This window comes from Pinus tabuliformis, chromosome 7 (assembly GCF_031772625.1).
Source record: "Pinus tabuliformis cultivar Carrire ecotype Pingquan chromosome 7, CPIR1, whole genome shotgun sequence".
NCBI classification, from domain to species: Eukaryota; Viridiplantae; Streptophyta; class Pinopsida; order Pinales; family Pinaceae; genus Pinus; species Pinus tabuliformis.
The window spans coordinates 1,520,744,028-1,520,767,250 of record NC_142293.1 but is presented as its reverse complement, the minus strand read 5'-3'; positions in this window follow the sequence as shown (position 1 = coordinate 1,520,767,250).

Sequence of the window (23,223 nt, the reverse complement as noted above, 5' to 3'; positions counted from 1 at the left end):
TTAAAGTCTAAAGGGATATCAACCACCATCATATCGATTAAGACAGTCTTCCCACCTAAAGTGATAGGCAATTGAGGAAGAACACCCATAGATTCACCAAGCCTTCTATCATAGGCTAACAACTGACTCTGAGCTGTCAAAAACTTTGGGGAACCCAAAGCTTTCCAAGTCAAAGAGGATATAATACTTGCAGGGGATCCTTCATCCACCATACATCGATAGACATTTGTGGAATTAACCCTAACATTTATTTGGAAAGGTGCAGCAGAAGTAAGACGAGGCTCAACAAGGCTATCCCAATCAAAGGAAACACTCTTAGAACTTGGAGAGGGAACATTCGAAGAAACCGGAATGCCCCCTATACCAGAAGACTCTGTACTAGAGATCAAACAGACTCTTTTGTTAGGCACTTCACCCCCCAAAAGAGGAGTGTAATCGGCCAGCGATTGCACTGGCTCAACCACCTTATCAACCAATGGTTGATGAGATTGATGAGAAACCCTATCAGATCTAGGAGTAGAAGTACTTTCAGACTCAGACCATATCCTTTGAACCTTTGGAATACCAGGGCATAAATGAGTAAGATGGTCTCCCTTGCATATCTTACAAGGGAACTTAGGTTTAAAACTTCTACGTCCAGGTTTCTTATCAACCTCCATTCCGCCAACATGACTAGCAGTGGTTTGCGGAGAGTCCTGAACATGTCTTGCAGAGGTTGGTGACTCTTTGCTAGTATGACTTGTAGTGACTAGACCTGTGCCCCCAGCATGACTTGCAGCGACTGAAGATTCATCTTCAACATGACTCGCAGAGGTTGATGATGAAGTGCTAGTGTGACTCGCAGTGACTAGACCTGTGCCCCCATCATGACTAGCAGTGGTTGAAGGCTCATCTCCAACATGACTTCTAGAGGTTGAAGATGAAGGGATAGAATTATTCTTCTTCTTTGACTTCATCTTTCTCCTCTTTTTAGATTTCTTGTGACAAGAAGGAGGAGAAGAAGGAACCCCAAATTTGTCTTTGAGAGAAGATGAACAATGAGCACCCATGTGATGCCCTTGAAATAAAGCATTCAACTGAGAAGCTTCAAGAGCATTTGGAATATTCGGAGTGGACCACAGCCAAAGGGGTAGTCCAACATTCAACCCATGAATATTCAAAGTGGCCATCAAGGGAGTACCAACATTTCCAAAGAAAGGAAAAGCACAAGGATCCCCTTTTAGGAGGGCACCTTGGTTGGTTTCCACAGGAATATTGGCCATATCTAAGTGTTCCAAAGACCCTTCCTCTACGGGAATATAGAAATAACTTTTCAAGGAATATGGATAAGCAATCAAAACCTTTGCCCTTGAGGAGGCAACTCCACAATTTCTGAAAGAACGACCAAAATCCTTTCAAGATCAGTAGAGTGGTAAGTCGGTCACTCAGAACACAAAGTCCAAACGTGACTAGACAAAAATACCTAAAGCCAACTATATACAAGGAACAAAGAGCACACACTATAAAGTCCCTAAAGATATCAGCCAGTCAAACTACTTCCAAGTATTTCCGCTCCGGGTGATGAGGACCAGACACCAAAATACAAGAAAGTGAAGTAAGGGGCCTTCCGAAGATAGTCTGGGATAATTACGGCCCAGTCCTATCAGCGAAGGTAACAGAAGAAGTTACGCTGACCTCCTAACAACAGCCTGCGCCGGTGCAAGCCCCCAAGCTTCGCAAGGGTGCCCTCCAGTAGTACTGTCAAGAGTGATGCAACGTCGACCTCGGGTGCCACTGGATTCCCCTCCGCAGCCACCTGTGTAGATCCCTAGGAGTAGCAACTATGGATACCAACTCGTCGCAGAACCCAGGTGGAACAGTCGTGAGGTAAGTTTAGACAAGTAGGAGAGGGGGTATCTCTCTTCCCTGTCTTCACAGACCCTCGTGCTTAACTCCCAGATCCGGAGCTTTCCTGGTCTTCCTAACGCTATTGGATTTTCTCTCGTTATTCAAACTCCTATGTTTGACGTTTATATGGCCTTGGAGAGTTAACTCTCCACTCGCCTAATCCAAGGCCCTAAAATCCTAATCTTGTTGGTGTAATTGACTAAAACAAAAAGTTCTAGTGAATTTTAGTTAGCGCTTGATTTTATTAGACTGTTCTTTAAGTCACAAGGTAACGGAAGTGAAACTAGTGGTGTTTTTTTATGCAAAAGAAATTAATAAAAACTTAACTACATGCACATGCACTTTTTCGTTTTTCGATGAAGAGCAATTTCTATAGGGTTCAGAGGTACTTCTAATAAAACAAGTTTTCCTTCCCTTTTCGTTAATGCACACTTCACACTCACAAAAGCTAACAAAGCTATATATGCCTAAAAAGGGGATGCAAATCTATCCTAATGCAACAACTATATGTGGATGCAAGATTCAAAACTACTCTAAAAACAAAATGAAAGTTGCTTGCTTATCAAACTTTATCTCGCCACTTAAGATGCCTAGATGGAATATGAGATGTTTCCATTCATTTCGTCTAAACACTAAAAACAAGTTCTAAGACAAACATAAAGCACTTTCACTTCACTAAAAGGAAATCAAATGAAAATCAAGTTCAAGAAAGCAAAACTAAGATTTTCAAAAGATTTTCTTCAAAGCAACAAACAAAAAAGTCTTTTCAAAAATTGCTCTCAACAACACTGAAACTTGTGATTGAAGAATAGGCAATTAAACACTTTTGCGAATCAACACCACTTAATGGATGAAAACCCAACAAAAATAAATGTGTTTGAAATCGCTCTTAACAATCAAAAGCAGCAACGAAAGCCTTGGCAATGAAAACCAAAAAGACAAATTCCAAGAAAGTGTCAAACAACAACTTTTATGAAACAAAGAAGTAGATGGTCACAAAAAGTGATTTTGTCAAGCAAACAAAAAGTCACCAAAAGCAAGATTAACACAAAGATTGAATTCAATCTTCCTACCCTAATGAAACAGAGCAGCCAATATTCCTAGCAAGAAATCTTGCGTGCTTTAGCAAAAAACGATGACGCTTGCAATCATTGACAAAAACAAGACCAATACTCCTTATAATCAGAGAGAATTCGGAACGAGATGCTCGCTGTAAAACAAATAAATGATACTGGAAAATGACTATTTCAGACTGACTGAAACCACTAGACAAACCTTCAGAGGCCAAAAATATTTACAAATCTTGAAAATTGGAATATATACGCGACTGTACTGTAGTACAAATTGCGTGTATACGCGACTGTGTTTGAGGAAACCTGCGTATACGCGGGTTCACTCAAAGAAACAAGTGTATATACGCCTCTGTATCTAAGAAAAACAGCGTATATGAAAAGCTTCAAGAAAAATAAAAAAAATAAAAAAGACAAACTGAAGAAACTGGCAAAGCTTAAAGTTCAAGAACAGACCAGACAGTAACAGAAAGCAGACAAGGCAGCTGAGCCTTGACTGGCTTGAAAAATACCCAAACTAGAAACAACAAGAGTGTTGTCCCCAGTGGAGTCGCCAATTCTAGTAGAGGGAATTACTCCCCTAGGGTTTTTTGGGTTGAAACCCTAGCAGACTGAAAGTTATCTATTCAAAGAAACATGCATTCACACAGCCATTATGCTATTATAAGCAAATTCTATGATAAGGGTACATACCTTTGGTCCTACGTTTGAGAAGGCCTTTAGGGTCCAAACCCTTCTTGGAGTTCCCTTCTTCACTTTTGTCCTGCAAAACAAACAACTCGAAGAGCACAGCAGTACATGGACAAAAACTTATAAATAAACCATCTTCATGTATAAAGAAAGGTAGTTAGTTATGAAATCCAAACAACCATTTACACATGAATTCTAAACATGAATATCATTAACATAAAGAAGATTCACTTCGGGAACCAAGACATGTGTTTCTTTTATTATAAACAAATAAAGTACATAAAAAGGAATATGTTCACCTGAGTCACCTTCAGCAGGCTACAAGCAAAGCTTCCTTCCGGATCCGTTCCAGCCTCAAGCCTCTAACAAAACTCCTTCCATGACTCTCTCCATGATGTCATAAATGGTGGATGAACATCAACACACAAGGAAGCAAAGGTTTCCTGCAAAAAATGGGGGAAGTGCAGAAGGCACAAGGGACTTCAGACCTGGTCAAGGGAAAAATCTCAGCATAATAACCTTTCTCTCTATTCTCTCCTCCCTTAGGCCTTCCCTTTGAGGTCTTTTTATACCATCTCCAAAGTAGATTTTTAGTTAGGAGTTGGTTGGGAACAGTTGGGCCACGGGCACTAACAGGTGATTAGCAGGTAAAACCCGCGATCTCCGCCCGAAAAGAAGGAATTTTATATTTTTTTAAGTGTTTTAATACATACACGCGGGTTGGATATACACAGACCCGCGTATACACGTGTTTAACTCGGGGAAATGTCGCGTATAAGGAATAAAACACTGTTTTTTAAATTTTAGGACCAGGTCTGGAAGGAGGGGTTGCCCTAGGCCATGAGTACAGCATCACAAACCATAAGAGTGAGATTTGGAGCTATAGAAAAGCGACGTCATAAAGTGTTTTTCACGAAAGTTAAAAAAGGGAGTTAAAAAGTCACATGGGAAGGTGTGCTCTTTATTTTTATTTTTGTAATTTTAACCTAAGGAGTGTTTGTAATTCTTTATGTAATGGAGTGATAAAGTAATGGAAAGATAATAAGGTGTAACTTATTTTTGTAATTTGGAGTGATAATATGTGATTTTTGTAATTTTAGAGTGATAAGGTGTAATTTTGTCATTTTGGAGCACTAAGATGTAATCTTTTATTTTTTATTTTTTTCCACGGAAACAAATTGTAACTCAAAGTAACTTTTGTTTTGAGGGGGGTCTAGCATCAAAGAAGTCAAATTGCAAGAGAATTGTAAAAATTCAAATTTTGAAAGTTTCATTGTAATATTTCAGAGAAGTTGACTAGGGCCAAGTGCAAAGCTCAATCACTTTTCTTCTCAAACGAATATACTAGGGTCAAGACCAAGCCCCGATAGATAATTTTTTGTTGTGATTCTATGTGCGGTGTGTTGTCCATATTTTTTTGTGGTGCATGATGTATCTTGGTGCATACATTTACTCTTACAATGTCCAAGCTAGTAAATTTATTTTCTAAATGTGGCAAACTTGAAGGCTCAAAGAATTACAAGACATGGAAAAGACACATAGAAATAAATTTGATTTACAATGAACTTTGGCATGATGTATGTGATGGTGATGTTAAAACAAACAAACCTACGGATGCAGACTCACTAGTTAAATGGGAGATCAAAAATGCCAAAGCATTAACATTAATTAAATCTTTAGTTAATGATGAAATGTATGTTCACATTGAAAATTCTTCTGGTGTATGGTATGCCTGGAAAAAAATTAAAGGTGTATTTAATACACAAATAGAATCTAAGAGAGTTGATCTTCAATTGAAGTTGCTTCAATAGAAATTGACATAAGGGGGAGATGTACTTGAGTACATTTCCATACTTAATAACATTAAGCGTGAAATAGTAAAGGTTGGATTTCAAGCGGTGGATGATAGTTTGATGACTACTATTATGATTGTTGGTTTTCCTTCTTCATATACACATTTCTTGGAAAATTTACAAGTAATTGGAAAGCTAGAGAATTCAAAATTTGATGAATTAAGTGAGATGCTAGCTCAACATGACAACATTTTTGGAAAGAAGAAACAAGTTGTATAAGATGTCTTCTTTACAAAACCTATCACTAGTAAATATTCAACTAAAAGTTCCATAGGTAGAGGAAGAGGGCACAACAATCAAAATAAAGGAGAATATAGAGGACAAGGCCATGGTAGAATTCAAGGCAGAGGAAACAACTTTAGCAGAGACAACAATTTTGGTAGAGGCAACATTCAAGGTAGAGGAAACAATTAAGGAAGAGGACAAAGTCAAGGTAGAAGACAAAATCAAGGTAAAGGACAAAGTAGAGGCAAGGGAAAAATTCAAGGCAGAGGCAAATATTTCAATCAAGTTATTTGTAGAATATGTAACAGAGTTGGTCATTATGTTGAATATTATTTAACTTCTATTGAAAAAGTTCCAAAGTTTCAACAACACTTGACACAATTTTCTAATGAACAAGAAGATTATGGCTCATAATATGTTTTCACTACACTTGAAACTCCATAATCAACAACATTACAAGTCTCCACATATCTCAAAATTGATTATGAAGATGCTTGGAACTTAGATACATGGGAAACACAACATATGAATTTTCGACATGACTTCTTTTGGAATTTTCAACAGTGCCAAACCAATTCAATCTTTCTTGCAGATGATACAAGATACACCCCTTGTGGAAAATGTGTAGTAAAAGTTTCTCTTCCTGGCATTAGAGAAAAAATAATTTCAAATGTTTGGTATGTACCAACTTTCAATAAGAATTTGTTGTCATTAGTCACAATTCAACAAGAAGGACATCAAGTTGTTATAGAAGATGGATTAGTAGATATCATTTCCATTAAACAAAATATGAAAATAGTCATGGCAGGATATGAAAATGGAAAACTTCTAAGGATGAAAGGAACAACCATTTGATGGAAATATGATTTTGTAGGAGCAACAAGTATATATATTTCACCAATTTAAACTTTGAAATTCTCTCTCAAATTCAAAAGCAGGGAATGGTTAAAGGACTTCCAACTTTAAAGAAAGAAAATGAAATATGTGAAGCTTGCATTAATGGAACACAAAGTCGAGAGAATTTTCCAACAAGTTCATGGCAAGCAAATAGGCATTTACAATTGGTTCACATTGACATTTGTGGACCTCTACCTAATTCTCTAGGAGGTTGTCAATACTTTTTATCTTGATTGATGATTTTAGTAGAATGACTTGGGTTTATTTATTGAAACAAAAGTTAGAAACATTCGAAAAGTTTAAGACTTTTCACCTACTAGTTGAGAATGAAGTTAAAGAGAAAATTGACACTCTCAGGACAACCAATGGAGGGGAGTTCACTTCCAATGAACTCCAAACTTATTGCATGGACAATAGTATCAAAATACAACTTACAAATATCTACAGTCCACACAAAAAATGGAGTAGCAAAGAGAATTAATTGCACCTTGTTAGGGATGACACGATCCATGCTAACTTTTAAAAATTTAAGTCCTTTATATTGGGTAGAAGCAATACATACAACAACCTTGTTAAGGAACACGTCCCCTGCTGCTTCTTTGGATGGAATTACACCACATGAAGCATGGTTTCATTTCAAACCTCGAGTCACACATCTTATAGTTTTTGGTTCAGTGTGTTAGACCTTAGTTCCAAAATAAAAGCGAACTAAGCTTGATTCACGAAGTTTGAAGTGTACATTGATCAGGTATTCTGATGAAAAAAAAGAATATCATCTTATGTCCACTGGAATGTTTATTGTCAATAGGGATGTTATATTTGATGAAATAGAAAGAAAGGGTGCCACAAAGATAGAAAATATACTATAGAAATTGGAAACTAAGGGAGACAAAAAGAAAAGAAAAATGAAAAATCAACCAAGTATACAACATTGGTATGAGATTGAATTTCGTTCATAAAAATATGGTTCATCCAGCTCACCTACATCATCTAGACTATCTAGATATTCTAGAAGATCATCTTAATCTTCTAGAAATAGTTCATCTGACAATGACTCTCTGCCCCCTAAACCTTCAGATGTTCAAATAACATTTGTTTATATCAATCCATTGTATAATTATGGTGATTATTGAGATTCACAAACAAGTGAACATCAACTGCCTAAATGGGATATTCAACTTTTGAAGGATGTCAAGCCAGATGAAAAAAACAAAACAAGAACAAGAAGTTCACAAAGAAATGAAGGAATTTTTTCCTTAATAACAAATGATTATATTAAACCATCCAAATACAAAGAGGCAATAAAACATGTAGAATGGAAAAAGCCAGTGGTTGAAGAATACAACATCGTGATGGAAAACAACACTTGGAAACTTGTTGACTGTCCTAAAAATGTGAAACCCATCGGATGAAAATGAGTTCACAGAATTAAGTATAATCCAGATGGAGACATTGACAAGTATAAGGCAAGTCTTGTTGCCAAAGGTTTTGCACAACAAGAAGGAATCAACAATGAGGAAACATTTGCACCTACATCAAAATGGAACACCATCATATTAGCACTTGCATTAGAAGCTCAATGAGGATGAAAAGTACATCAGATGGACGTTAAAGTTCCATCCTCAATGGAGACTTGCAGGAAGAAGTATATATGACTCCACCTCTAGGTTTTGATATTGAAGGGAAATAACACAAAGTATGAAAACTAATGAAGGCGTTATACAAATTGAAACAAGCTCCATGAGTTTGGAATGCATAAATGGACAAGTACCTTCACAAGGTTGGCTTTAAATGGAGTGAATTTGATGATACCTTATATGTGCGCCAACAAGGTAAAAATATGGTGATTCTAGTTATGTATGTGGATGACTTTATCATTACTAGGAACAATAATGATCATATTATTTAGGTAAAGAATGAGTTTCTTGTTCGATGTAAGATGACTGATTTTGGATTACTTCACTACTATCTTGGAGTTGAAGTATTCCAACATCCAAACAATATTTTCATTAGTCAAAGCAAATATGCATCTGAACTATTGAAAATATTTAGGATGTAATATTGAAATTCGGTTCTCACCCTAAGGGAACAAAACTTAAAACTTTCAAAATATGAAGGGGGGGAATTGGTGAACAATACTACTTATAGATAATTGATTGGCATCTTGATTTATCTGACAACCACTCATCCTAACTTATCTTATGAAGTTAGTATTCTCTTAGGATTTATGCATGAACCAAGGGAAAGAAATTGGAATGCAAAAAAAAGGTCCTTAAATATATCCAAGAGACGAAATATTTTGATCTTCTTTACAAAAAAGCTAAGAACTTTATAATTGGTGGATACTCATATGCATATTTTGCTAGAATAATTGATGATAGGGCATCAAGATCAGGTTATTTGATGAACATGGGGCCAATTGTAGTTTCTTGGAGTTGCAAAAAGAACGCTACAATGGCCACTTCTTTGGCAGAAGCAAAATATATATTATAATATATTAGCATGGGAAGCAACATGAGGAATTGTTTGGTTGCACAATGTTTTGCAGGATTTAGGCATTCCTCAAGTAAAAATCATATCTTTATTCATCGATAGGCAATCAACCATCAAACTTGTCAAAAACTCAGTTTTCCATTCCAAAACAAAGCATGTGGACACAAAGTATCATTACATCAGGACACTCATCACAAATGATGTCATCAAATGAGTATATTGTCCTTAAAAAGATCAGATCTCAGATATTTTCACAAAACCACTTGGTAGGATCAAATTTACTAAGTTCAGGGAAGAACTTAGTATATGTTGTAATGTACCTTTGGATCGAAGGGGGGAATGTTAGATGTATGATCCAAAATACGTAAATTAATATTTAATTATTTAGAGTTTTATTAGATTAATTATTTAGAGTCTTCTTAGAATATCTATTTGTTATAAAATATATGCCATCTAAAAATATGTCCTTTCCTAGGAACTAATTTAGGAAAATAGTTAGGAGTATTGTTACAAGTGCACTAAATGTAAATGGAAACTTGTAAATGAAATAAGTGATCCATAACAAAATTATTTTAGGACACAAGCTTATATAAATCTTGTTTCTCTCCACTTGCAAGGGTGTCGAGTGATCGTGTGTAAGCTCTTGCAGATTTTAAGTAAAATTTATTTTCCTTATTAATAAAATTTGTGTGTCTGAGGACACTTCTACTATTACAACCTATAATTAAGACACTTGGTAAAATAATTAATCTCAATTTAGTGATGATCCTCACAAATATATATCATGTAGTTTGTTTATCTTAGTAACCCTTAAATTCACCAATCCAAGAAGAATAATGAATGTCACTTAATTGGAGGAAGAGTTACTAACATAACTTAACAATATAGAAAATAATTGAATGGATTCTTATTGGGGTAAATAAGATATGACGGCAAATATTTTGATTTTTTTCATAAGTACGTGGGTATTCCATAGACAGGATTGACACCATGCATAGAGGACTACACAGATGCTCGAAAAACTTCGCAGATGTGCAACAAAGGTCAAAGATTATTGTTTGACCTAATTAAAATATTCCTCAATTGGTAGGGTATCTGACAACAATGCAAGTTAGTTAGATATGGACTAAGGTAGCTATTTAGCTAGTTATGCTGTGGGGGGCAACCTTTACACATATGAAGACAACTCACCTAGGTGAGCTAGAAGGAGATTTCCCTAGGCTGAGTATGGAAGAACAACAGTGTATCAAGGATTGTTACTAATGATCAAGGATTCCATTGTTCAATTGGTTAGATGTTTTTCATTTGGTTGCTAAGTGGGTGAGTCCTCTATTTTGTATTGTCATTGTTGCCTATTACTATTCTTGTTCTAATGATGAGTTCTATGGGGTTAAGTGCTTTGAAGCTTTGACATGGTGTCAATCTTTGAATATTGTGTACTTTGTATTGTATGCCATTTTCCATTATTATAATATGAATGTGTAATCTTTCTAGTGAAGAGCCAAGTTTATCTTTCTAAGACAAAGCATATTGATATGAAATATCGTTTTGTCAGGGACATGATTGAAGACAAGAAAATGCTACTAAAGAAGGTGGATACTTTGAAGACCGTTGTAGATCCATTAACCAAAACTGTGAGCACAAAAAGTTCTCTTGGTGTGGATAAATAATGAGCATTATTTCCCCATATTATTCATTATGTACTCTTACAACCCTTTGTATGAAAGCAAAACAAGTGAGATAATATTGAGTATGTGTTATATTATTTGCATGGCTAACCACAGATGTTGTACATTGTACCACGTGTAGCGAGGGTGTCATCGAGGATTCACAAGGGATGGAAGCCCACATGCATAGGGTTTGAGAACAATGACCCTAAAACTTATTTTTTGGATGGTTTTTTGCATCTGTTCTTGACAATTTTCAATACATGGGTTCTACTTTAGCAACTCTGCGGCACATGGTCATTTAATACATGATTTTGTAATTTTGGTTAAGAACTATATTTGTATTCTAAGTATGGAATATATAATCTTTCTTCTTTTCCTAATTTGGGTGTCTAGGTTAAAATATTCCATTAATGTATGTGTTTTCCATTGCGCCTTTTATGTCAAATTAAGAATTTGTTTACAATAATTAACTGTACAATATTAAAATCTATAGTCATAATTATACCCTCAAATCCCCACTTACCAAACATCAATATTTTATATTGTTAAATATTGCAAGTAAATTTATCGATACATTATTTGGTATTATTAGAAATTTAATAATGTATATAACAATCTTGACTTTAACATCTTTTCCTAAATTACAATTCAATTGTATGTTAATTCATTGTGTTTTAAAATTGTTCATAATGCACTGAGAGTGGGGTGAAGAAAAAATATTGAGTAAGACATAATATGAGGGTGAGAATGCCAAATGAATAATTATTATCAAAACTAAAATAAACATTTCAATTATATTTAGAAACTAACCTACTATATTTCAAATCTTAAACATAAATATAATATTTTCAACTTATTATTTAAATCACATATAAAATTATTTAATTTAATTTAGAAAAATAAAATAATTTAATAAATTTATAAAGAAATGAAATTGTTTAGACTTGGTTTTCAAGAAGGAATGCTAAAATCTCCATATTTGAAATCTTAAACATACCTATAATATTTTCAACTTATTATATAAATCTCATATAATTTTATTTTATTTTTGTAAATTTGGCAAGTCTACATCTTCATTATATTCCATTATGAACTACTGACTTCACATCAAGGAGTGCTTTAACAAAGTGACGACATATCAAAGAGTGCCTTAACAAAGCACCAAATCACTGCCTATCCAAAACTCTCTAGGCTCTTTAATCTAATTTTAAAAATAAAATAATTTAATAAACATATAAGTAACTGTAACTGAAATTGTTTAGGTTTAATTTTCACCCCTTAAAACCAAAATCTCGTATAAAATCCATATTAAACATTTATATGATTATCTTCACAAAAAAAATTCAGCAAAAAAACCATCATATTTTCATTAACAAAAAATTATAAAATTCTCAACCTAGTCTGAGAAATTGTAATACTATTTCCTCTAAATCTGCTAGTAGCTATGAAGATCTAGAACAACCTAACAGATTTCTTTCCTTTATTTCATTTTTTTGCTATACTAATCCTTCTCAAAACAAAAGAATCTGCATTAAAGACTTTCATGATTATCAAAGCAAAGTCCGGAAATCTATATGGAAGACTTCCACTATTATCCAAAGAAATCTGTTTTTTCTGCTAATGTTGCTGCTTATTATTATGGAGGCAGGGCCATCTTCTTTGTATAATCCATCGCAAGTTAGCAGTTTTGAAAGCCAGGATTGACAACATTGACAGACGCAATTGGCCATGAATTAAGAGCCAGATCGAACTCAAAAGTTTTGCCTGGAAGAATCGTCGAAGGCACTGTGTAGGAAACTGGGCTAGCTCCAACGGAACTCTTGAAGACGATTTGTAAACTTGGAGAGACGGCTTCACAAACTTTACAGTGATTGGTCACAAAAAAATGCATCTTCCGCAACATAACCAGGAATTGGGTCTGGTACTATCCATGAGATGTCCAACTGACACCCATTTTCCCCACCAGTCTCCGTGGGTTGGATATCAGACACCACATCTGAAATCAAAATGGTAAAAACCATAATCAACCATAATTTCAATTAAATTGAATTCAAATACCCATGTATGTTGTATTGTGACAAATTTCGGAGCAGGATAAGAAACTTACCATAGTCAACCATAATTTCAATTAAATTCAAATACCCATGTATGTTGTACTGTGACAAATTCCAGAGCAGGATAAGAAACTTTCAACTTTCAGATGGATGATCCACTCATCATTAATTCTGACATAATGTTTTTATGTTTTTAATGGATGGAATGTCTATCCGAAATGTTGGACATTTTCTATTTCGCTGATAAATTTGGATGTTGCATCTTGACAAATTTCAAATTTCAAATTAAGATAATAAAACGAAACAAAACAAAACACACAACAAAAAAAACTTAATTTTCAGATGGATACTCTACTCATCATTAACTACGACGTAATGTTTTTATGTTTTTAAATGGATAAAATGTCTATCCAAAATGTTGGACATTTTCTATTCTGCTAATAATATTTGAATGTTGCACTTTGACAATTTCAAATTTCAAAAAAAAAAAAACACATAATTTTCAGAGAGATACTCCACTCATCATTAACCACACTTAGGTTATTAATAGTTAATATATCCATCCAAAATATTAGACATTTCCTATTCTGCTTGCAATATTTACTGAAATTTTTTATCACAATATAAATTCCAACTATGAAAATCTACCCATTAAATTTCTTATATTCACATTAATTTCAACCGTAATTTTATATTCTTAAAAATAAAATGTCCATCCAAAATATTAACATTTCCTATTCTGCTCACAGTAATTGGAGGAGAAATTTGGTAACAATAAAAAGTAAAATGTCCATCCAAAATATTGGGCATTTCCTATTCTGCTCACAGTGATTGGAAGAAAAATTCAGTAACAATATAAAGTAAAATGTCCATCCAAAATATTGGACATTTCCTATTCTGCTCACAGTAATTGGAGGAAAATTTTGGTAACAATATAAACTCCAACTGTGAAAATCTACACATTAAATATCGGAGTTGTCTATAATGCGACTTTTTGAAGATTCCGGTGACGGAATCCGGCAGAAGAATTGAGGTCAAATCTTGATTTCTTGCAGTTAAAATGGTTTTTTAACTGCATATTTGGATTCAGCACCCTGCAAAACCCCTGGGACGTTTTCATTGTGCAGAAACTAGCTATCAAACTTGCGATTCCAATAATTCCTGCCGGATTTCGACCGGAAAAATCCGCCAAAAAAACTTTCAAAAAGTCACGTTATAGACAACTGCTTAAATATCTTGCATGCATTTGGAAAAAAAATCTCCTAACCATAGTGCATTAATTCCCACCATAATTTGAATTAAATTTTACCATTCAAATTATTAAAATAATAACATACCAGTTGGGCGGATTGCCATTGCAAAGTGACCATGCAGACAAATAAACATAAAGAAAGAAAACGCAGTCAATCGCAGTTGATATTCCATATCTGACCTTTGACAGTTGAGAACTTTTTTTCACAAATTATACGATGAGATGGTATTAACAGTACCTTTTTTTCACAAATTATATGATGAGATGGTATTAAGAGTGTTATTCAATATATATCCATTTCGTCAGCGCCAAATATGAAATAATTAATATAAAATTAGAATCAGTTCGTTAGGATATGATAGATTTTTACGATTAAAATTGATTAATGATATATTGGCATTATGATAGGGCTAAAAAATAAGATTTTTATGGATGATGTTAAGAATGATTAAATTATTAAAAAAGGTTAGTTTTGTATTATAATTTATTTAAAAAGATTTATTATTATTATTTATGGTTGAATTGAGGTTTTTGTGATTCATAATATTTATAAAAAAAATCGTCGTAAATCATATGTAGAAAATATTTGTCGACACGTTTCGAATCAACTAGTATGGTTCATCGTCAGGATAAGTTGTCCTGATGATGAACCACACTAGTTGGTTCGAAACGTGTACATATATTTTCTACATGTGATTTATGCCGAATTTTTTTTATATAAATATTATTATTTAATTTTAAGTTTTTTTTGTTTATGAGATAAAAGAGGTGCACTTTTGTGTAGCGATTTAACTACTAAGTCTAAAAAAGCATATATACTTTACAATTATTATATCATATAATTAATATAAGTTAGGAGTTATAGATGTCTCAATCCAAACATGAACCTCACCCAAGTATTATCAAATTATCAATTCTTTTAGATCTTTTAAAATAAAAAATGAAAAAAAATAATTATTGATTTTTTTAATATGATTTAGGTCAGAAATAAGTTTTCAGAAAATACATTTTATGTATATATAACACAATTATTATGTTAATTATAACATAGGTTAAGAGTTAGAAGAAAATTAGTATTAATTTTTTAATCAAATTATCAATTGTCTTGAATATTTAAAAAAAAGTTGAAAACAATATTATTACATTTTTATAATAAGGTTTAGGATACAAATATTTTAAAAAGATATATATTTTATGAGTATATAACACATGGTATTATTTCATATTATCTTTAATGTTATATTTGACTTAGTTATAATAATTTATTAATGAATTTTAATATCATTAAGTTACTCATTAATTATATTAAAGCAGATATAATAATAATATGTTTATAGTAATACCATGGTTAGTATTAATCATCATTTATATTCGTATTTATATTTATAGTATTAATATTACAATTACAATGTTAATATTATATATTTATGTCATTTTTTCTTTAAAACTAATAAGAAATTATAATATTATTTTTTTTATTTAAACAATTGTAACACATTAGGTATAATATTTTCATTATAATATTTATTATTAATACGTGTAATATTAAGATAATTATATTTATAATACTTTAAATACATCAATGAAATACTTATAATGCCTTGATATTAATATTTATATAGGAGTTCTGAAGTGAAGGTATGTTTGTTCCTGGAAGATTTTTGGTAGTGGGAGAATCGAGCGATGGAAGACGAATAAACTAGGGTTTCAGGGCTGTTGCAGGAGCGGTTCTCCATGGAAGGATGCAGAGGGAGCTCCACTCCCTCCTACAAACAAGCTGTGACCAGCAGGGGTAAAAAACCAATGGAATATGACAGAGGCCCTTCAAAGGGAAGGAATAGCAATAGTGAAGAGGAACAAGATGGATATAAGTCAAAGGAGAACAACATCACTAAAGAAAATGAGGAAGAAGACAAGGAACATGGTGCAAAAAACAAAGCACACATAGGTCCATGTAAACCTAAAGCTGATGTTACTCCCATAGTTGTTCTAAATGAGCCTACTCTGCAGGTGCAGAGGAACCATATGCAAACTTATGCTATCATTTTCAAATTCATGGATTTATGTCCCACTAAAAAAGCCTTACAAATGTGGATAAAATATCATTGGAAACCAAAAGGAAGCATTGACCTACACCTTGGGTCAAAGGGTTTCTTTACTGTGGTATTTGCAAACATCGAAGATAAGGATAGAGATTTTGAAGGCGGGCCCTACTTCTATGCTATAGTAGGTCTCTATATGAGACCATGGACCATGAATTTTGTCCCGGAACATGAGATCTTTACTTCAGTCCCAGTTTGGGTAAGACTCTATTCTCTTCCGCTTGATTATTGGCAAACAGAGTCCTTCTCGGCCATAGGAAATAAGTTAGGATGTTTTGTCAAAGCTTCTGAAGCCACTAGGAGGGGAAAGTACACTTCCTTTGCTAGAATATGTGTGGAGATGGATCTCTCTGGATCTCTACCAGATGAGGTAATCTTGGAATTATTTGATGAAGAATGGGTGCAAACTGTGGATTACGAACATATTCCATTCAAATGTCGCAAATGCCATGAGCATGGGCACCTATTCAAGGACTGCCCTCTCACTAAAATAGAGAATAAGAGTAAAACTAACACATTGAAAGACTCTGAAAGCTTTCACAAAGTGGCAAGCAAAGGAAAAGGAAGCAAGAGGGGGTCAAAGATACAAAAATCTGAAGGGAAACAAGCCAATCAAAACAGGTTCCAAGTTCTGGAAGAGGAAGAAGGGATAACAACTGCAGACCAGACGAAGGGAGAAGGTTTAATGGAGGAAGGGAAAGAAGAGGACAGGGAACAAACACCAGATAAAAATTAGCAGACAGAAACGATGGTGAGTGATGCAGAAACAGAAATGGATCATGAAATGACCCAAAGTGAGATGGAAATGGAGGACCAAGAACTTCAAGAGATTCTTAAGAAAGAGAATCTAAATCTGGAGGATTTCTTGATTCAAGGAACCAAGGAAGGGATAGACTCTTTACCTCCAAAAGAGTTCAGTAGAGTCCAACAGTTATTTATATGTAAAACCCAAAAAAAAGTGTCGGAGAGGCAAAGAAACAAGGAAAAGCATAGTAGCGAAGGGGTAAAAACGATGAAAACCACACCAGGATTAGCACCCAGAAACCTAGGAAAGAAAAGAGGCAGGAAAAGGCAAAACGAACTATTGATGGAATGTGGAAAGCTAATGATAGACTCAAGTAAGATGAAAGACCTAACTAGCTACTCTTTTACCAATCTTTAATAATGAAGTTTACTTCTTGGAATATTAGAGGTCTAGGTAGTAAAAGAAAACAGAGACTGATTAGTAACAGAATGAAACAAACAGCACCGGATGTGATCTTCATCTTGGAAACCAAATGTTCCATTCAAAAAATAAAAGAAATTCATAGCAAATGGCTCAATCATTATGAGTTTCTGGAATTCAAAGCAGAGAAAATAGCAAGAGGTATACTCACCCTTTGGAATCCAAAAAAAATAGACATCTTAGATGCTAAGGCATCTAGAGAATATTTATCAGTGGTCATACAGCCTGTAGGAGATAAGGAAACCTACCTGGTCACAAATTTTTATGGCCCCCAAATACTGGAGGGTAAACTCAAATTTCTAGATTCTCTTGAGGATTTCAGAGATAGACATTCAGGCATTCCATGGATATTGGGAGTGGATTTCAACATGATCAAATCACTTTCGGAGAAAAAAGGTGGAACCAGAGTTCTAAGCAACGACTCCCAGAAGCTTCAGAATTTTATAGATATTATGAAGTTAGTAGATATTGTAACGAGTAATGGCATATTTACTTGGAACAACAAAAGAGGAGAGCCTCAGGTGGCTTCAAAATTAGACAGATTCATGATATCAGAAGACCTTATGCTCAATGACAAGGAAATATCAGAAAGAATTCTACCCTTTGGAGGTTCAGATCACTGGCTAGTTCATCTGGAGGCGCAGAGTATTGCTACACCCTGAAACAGACCTTTTCGATTTAAAAACATCTGGCTTTCCCATCCAAATTTCACCAGCAACATAGCCAAATGGTGGTCAAAAGATTTGAACATTCAGGGCACAAGAATGTTCCTTCTTTAGAAAAGACTAAAACACATCAAGCTCTGGCTCAAAGAATGGAATAAGAACGAATATGGCAATATTTTTAAGGCTAAAAAATTTGTGGAGGGTAAAATGTAGGAACTTAACCAAGCCCTTATCATAGATGGCTTCAATGAAGACAGAAATGATCAAGCTACCAAATATAATCAAGACTGGGAGAATTTATGCAAACAAGAGGAAATATTTTGGAGGCAAAAATCTAGGGTTCAATGGCTTAAAGAAGAACTCAATACTAGATTTTTCCACAGATCCACTATGGCGAACAGAGTACACAACAGAATTTCATTGATCAAGGACAAAGGAGGTAATCTTCACAACTCTCATGCAAAGATAGAAGTAGTACTTGTGAAGCACTTTCGAGGCATAGCCAAGGAAACCTGTTATGACAGAGAAAACTCCATCAGGAACTTCACCATACATATACCTAGGCTGGTGTCCAGCGAGGAAAATTTAAACCTTAACAAGTCAGTTACCGAAGAAGAGGTTAATGATGTGATCAAAGAAATGCAAAACAGTAAAGCACCTGGCCTAGATGATTTCAATGTAGATTTCTTCAAGGTTTGTTGGAATATTGTAAAACAGGATATTCTGAATGTAGTAGAAGATTCTAAGATGAATAGAACTATTTTGAAAGCTCTGAATACCTCCTTCATCGCCCTGATCCCTAAACAGGAGGCAGCCCAAACTCCTGACAAGTTTAGACCGATAGCTTTATGCAATGTGGTTTACAAGATTATATCAAAAGTGGTGGCCAATAGACTCAAACCTCTCCTTCCTACCCTTGTCTCTATGGAACAATCTAGTATGTGGAAGGAAGGCAAATTCTTAATAATATTATTCAAGCTCATGAGGTGGTACACTCTCTGACTAGCAACAGAAAGGCTAGTATGATCATGCAATTGGACATTGTCAGGGCCTCTGATAAATTGAACTGGAATTATATTAGGAAAATTCTTATTGCTTTTGGGTTTGATCACAACTGGGTGAGATGGGTCTTGGCCCTGGTCACTTCCTCCAGCTTCTCAATTCTGGTCAATGGCTCTCCATCTGAAACTTTTCTTCCTTCTAGAGGTCTCAAACAGGGGGACCCACTCTCTCCCTTTCTCTTCATCCTCATGATGGAAGGACTGGGTCGGTCTATCAAGCATGCTAAAGAAGTTGGTAAGATCAAAGGTCTCCAACTTTTTGATAGGGGATAGGCTTGGACGCATCAACAGTTTGTGGACGACACCATGCTGCAGGGAATCCCCACAGTCAAAGAAGCTCTCGCATACAAACAAATTCTAAATGACTTTTCCAGGGCTTCAGGTATGGAAGTTAATCTCTCCAAATCTAAGATTTTTTTCTTCAATACTAATATTGCCATTCAGAGGAACATTGCTAAAATTCTGGGCTTTCAAAGGGATTCTCTCCCCTCAAAATATTTGGGGGTTCCTCTAACTGCTAAGCCATTACACAAGAGCATCTGGGAGCCGGTGATTAATAAATTGCAAGACAAAATAAGGAAATGGACTATGAGGTCCTTAAACTTGGCTGGCAGGTTGGTGCTCACAAAGGTTATTCTTCAATCAATCCCAGTTTTCATGCTTTCTGCTCTCCCTGCTCCTAAAGGAGTCTTGCATCTATTCAGAACCATTCAAAGAGACTTTCTCTGGGGCAAGGGGGAAGAAAAGAAGAAATGGGCCTTGGTAGCTTGGGAAAAAATCTGCAAACCTAGAAAACATGGGGGTCTTGGTTTGGATGATCCTAAAATTTTAAGCAAAGCTTTAGGGGCTAAATTATGGTGGCGCTGGATAAAAGAACCAAAGGCTCAGTGGGCTATAATTTGGAAAGAAAAATATGCCAGCTCATGGCAAAGTAATGACCATATACGAATGGATGGAAATATTAAGGGATCACACATTTGGAACAAGGCCTGGGATAATAGAGGCCTAGTCCAAGATAACGGCTTTTGGGAAATTAGAGAGGGAAACTTAGCTCTGTTCTGGGAGGATAGATGGCAACAAGAACCCATTCTATTAAAAGAGGAATTGAAGGAGCTTAAGGCAGAGGCAGATGCTAAAGGATTATCCAAAGTAAAGGATTTCTGGGATCAAACCAACAGTATAGGAAAATGGAGAATATGGAGGAAATTTGATTTCAGGGATGACAACCCCTTAAAAGTTAGAGCTGAAATGCTAATGCAAGAGTTAGATCGAAGGAAAATTTTAGTGTCAGGAGGGAATGACCAGCTGAGATGGGGCAACAACAATGAGGGCACCTTTAATCTTAAGGAAGCTAAATTCATTCTCCTTGGTTTGGCCTCCCAGGCTCCGGACAAAGCGTGGCAAAGACTTTGGAGGCATCAAGGTTGGATGAAAATTAAACTCTTCATGTGGTTGGTCCAGCATAGGAAGATTTTGACTTGGGATAACATTCAGAAAAGGGGTGTTTTGGGGCCTTCCAGATGCCAGCTATGTGAAGCTCAAGAGGAAACAATGGAGCACCTTCTCAACAACTGCACCTTTACCTCCAGGTTGTGGGATTCTTTCGCCACCATTTTCCAACAGTCAGATAGGGACAAAGGGAGCATCATCAACACCCTAAACAAGTGGAGAAGTAATTTTTCAAATAATGAAGTCCTCAGCTCAACTTGGGCTCTAACGCCAAGCTTCATTATCTGGAATATTTGGAAAGAAAGGAATAACATAATTTTCAAGGATGTAAAAAAACCATCCCTTTACCTTTTGGATCAGATCTTAAAACAACTTCAGGATACAGTGGGTACTATTGTCTGAAATCTCCCTAAGAATCCACCTTCGGTACCAGATTTGAGGATTCTCTGTCAGCTAGGGTTACAGGGTCTCATTCCTCAGGGCCTGGAAAGGAAGATTCTCATTAGAGACTCTGAGCTTGATTTTTGGCACCCCCCTACCCCCAAGGGTTTTTTGAAATTCAATATTGATGGTGCCTCAAAGGGCAATCCGGGTATTGTGGGTCATGGTGGGGTTTTAAGAGATGAAAGAGGAAATATTATGTTCATTTTCTATGGTCACCGAGGGAGAGCCACCAATAATATGGCAAAAGTTATAGCTATGGACCAATGTTTAGAATTCTTGATTCAGGATAATTGACACAATGTGATTGTTGAAGCAGATTCTGAGTTAATTATTAACTCAATCAAGAGAATCAGCTGGGGTATGGCACTGGAAAAGGCCTCAAGGAACTGGAGGCTGATCCAGATCTTTCAATGGATCCACAACCACCTTTTGTGCCTCCGCACAGTTAATTTTAAACATGTGCGAAGATCGGCCAATAAACTGGCGGATCTTCTAGCCAATCAAGGAGTGAACTGCACAGAAAATAGGTTTGCAATGAAATGGCAAGAGCTACCTCAGCATAGACTAAAGGCGAAGTGCCACGACCAGGCTGAGGAAGATTGGTTGGTGTTTCAGAGCAGGGCCATGGAGGGAAGCATAGATGACTCAGAAGCATTATGATCAGCGGAGTGTACATAATTGAATATACAACGAGTGATGTGCTTCGGCGGGCGTTTGCAGTTTGGAGTAATACGCTCAAACAGGTTATCAGTGGTTGTAGAGCGGGAGTTTTATTTCTCAGAGTTTTAGGCATGATGGCAGAAGCCTCTTCTCATAATGGCACTGGTAGAGCAGATATGGCAAGAGATCAGAAACCGGGAACCCATGGTGTCCTTGAAAACTTGTATCTTTCACCTTTGATCAGAATACCACAGCCAGGGCGGTTTTGGGTTGATCACAAGCCTCGTGAGCGGGAAGCAGTTTTCCCTTTTTTGCAGCGATCCCATTTAGTGAACACTACGTGCAATGAGGCCAGATTAAATATCGCCGTGATAGCACGCTAATGTTCGGCGATGTTGATCAAAGTTATATGAACCTCAACCGTAGGATTTCGCGAGGAGGATCTACGGTTTGTATGGATCGAGCAAGTAGGTGGGCCCACAGGGGTAAATGTCGGAAGTCTAAGCACAGCGAAACGTCCATAGCCGTAGAATCGAGAATGACGGTTCGACGATCTAGATTAAAGATGTTGTTCAGGAAAATGGCAGGAGATGTTAGGATTCATTACTCCAGGTGGGAAGCAACACGGCCTTTTGGTCCCAAGTTTCAAAAACTTACAGGTTGTAAGTATATGGGCTCGAAAATATTGAGGAAAGGCTCATTTGGTCAACTCTTTCTTGGACTTCCTTTGGGCGACCTAAGGTTTAGGTGGGTGGTTGCCCTAAGGATAAGTCAGCACGAATTTCAGTTTCGGGTTCAGGTATTCAAGCTAGAAGACAAAGGATGAGGAACATGTCTGTTACGGCGGTCGTAATACATCTTCTTCCCATCCTCGGCAGACTAAACCGCTTTTTGGGTGGTATTGGTTGGATCGCACCCCTATCAAGCAGGAAGCAGTTTTCGCGTTTTGGGAGTGATCCCATACAACATCTGACGCGTGGCGGGGGGCCGGGATTGTATACCGCCCGTATCGCATGCTAAAGATCGACTTGTTGGGCTGTGCGATTTTCTTTTGATCCGTTGGATTTTGTGGCAGGGATCAACGATCAAGATTGATCGTGCAGTTTTGTGGGGCTGGGGAGTTAAGTTTCGTTCGCCTTCTCAGTGCGAAATTCTTCTCCGCCGTTGGATTAAGATGTGGATTGGAAGGTCACGATTAAAAAGGTAGGTTGAGTGAGTGATGGCGCGGGCAAGCGCTCGGTTTGGCATTAGTCAGCTTGTTTAGGGTAGGTTTTCTAAAGGTTTTGTCGGTTATATGTATTGGGTTGGGTGATCTTGCCATTGGCAGTTAGCACCCTTGTTCTGAGTCCACTTTGTCGAGTGGACAGTTGTAAACTATGTAAATTATTTTTGGCTTAATGATATAGAAGGATTGTCTCTTACTTTAGCAAAAAAAAATATTTATATATCTTAAATACATAACTTTAATATTTATAATGCCTTAACATTAATACTTATATATAAATTATATATAAGTTTTTCAGTTA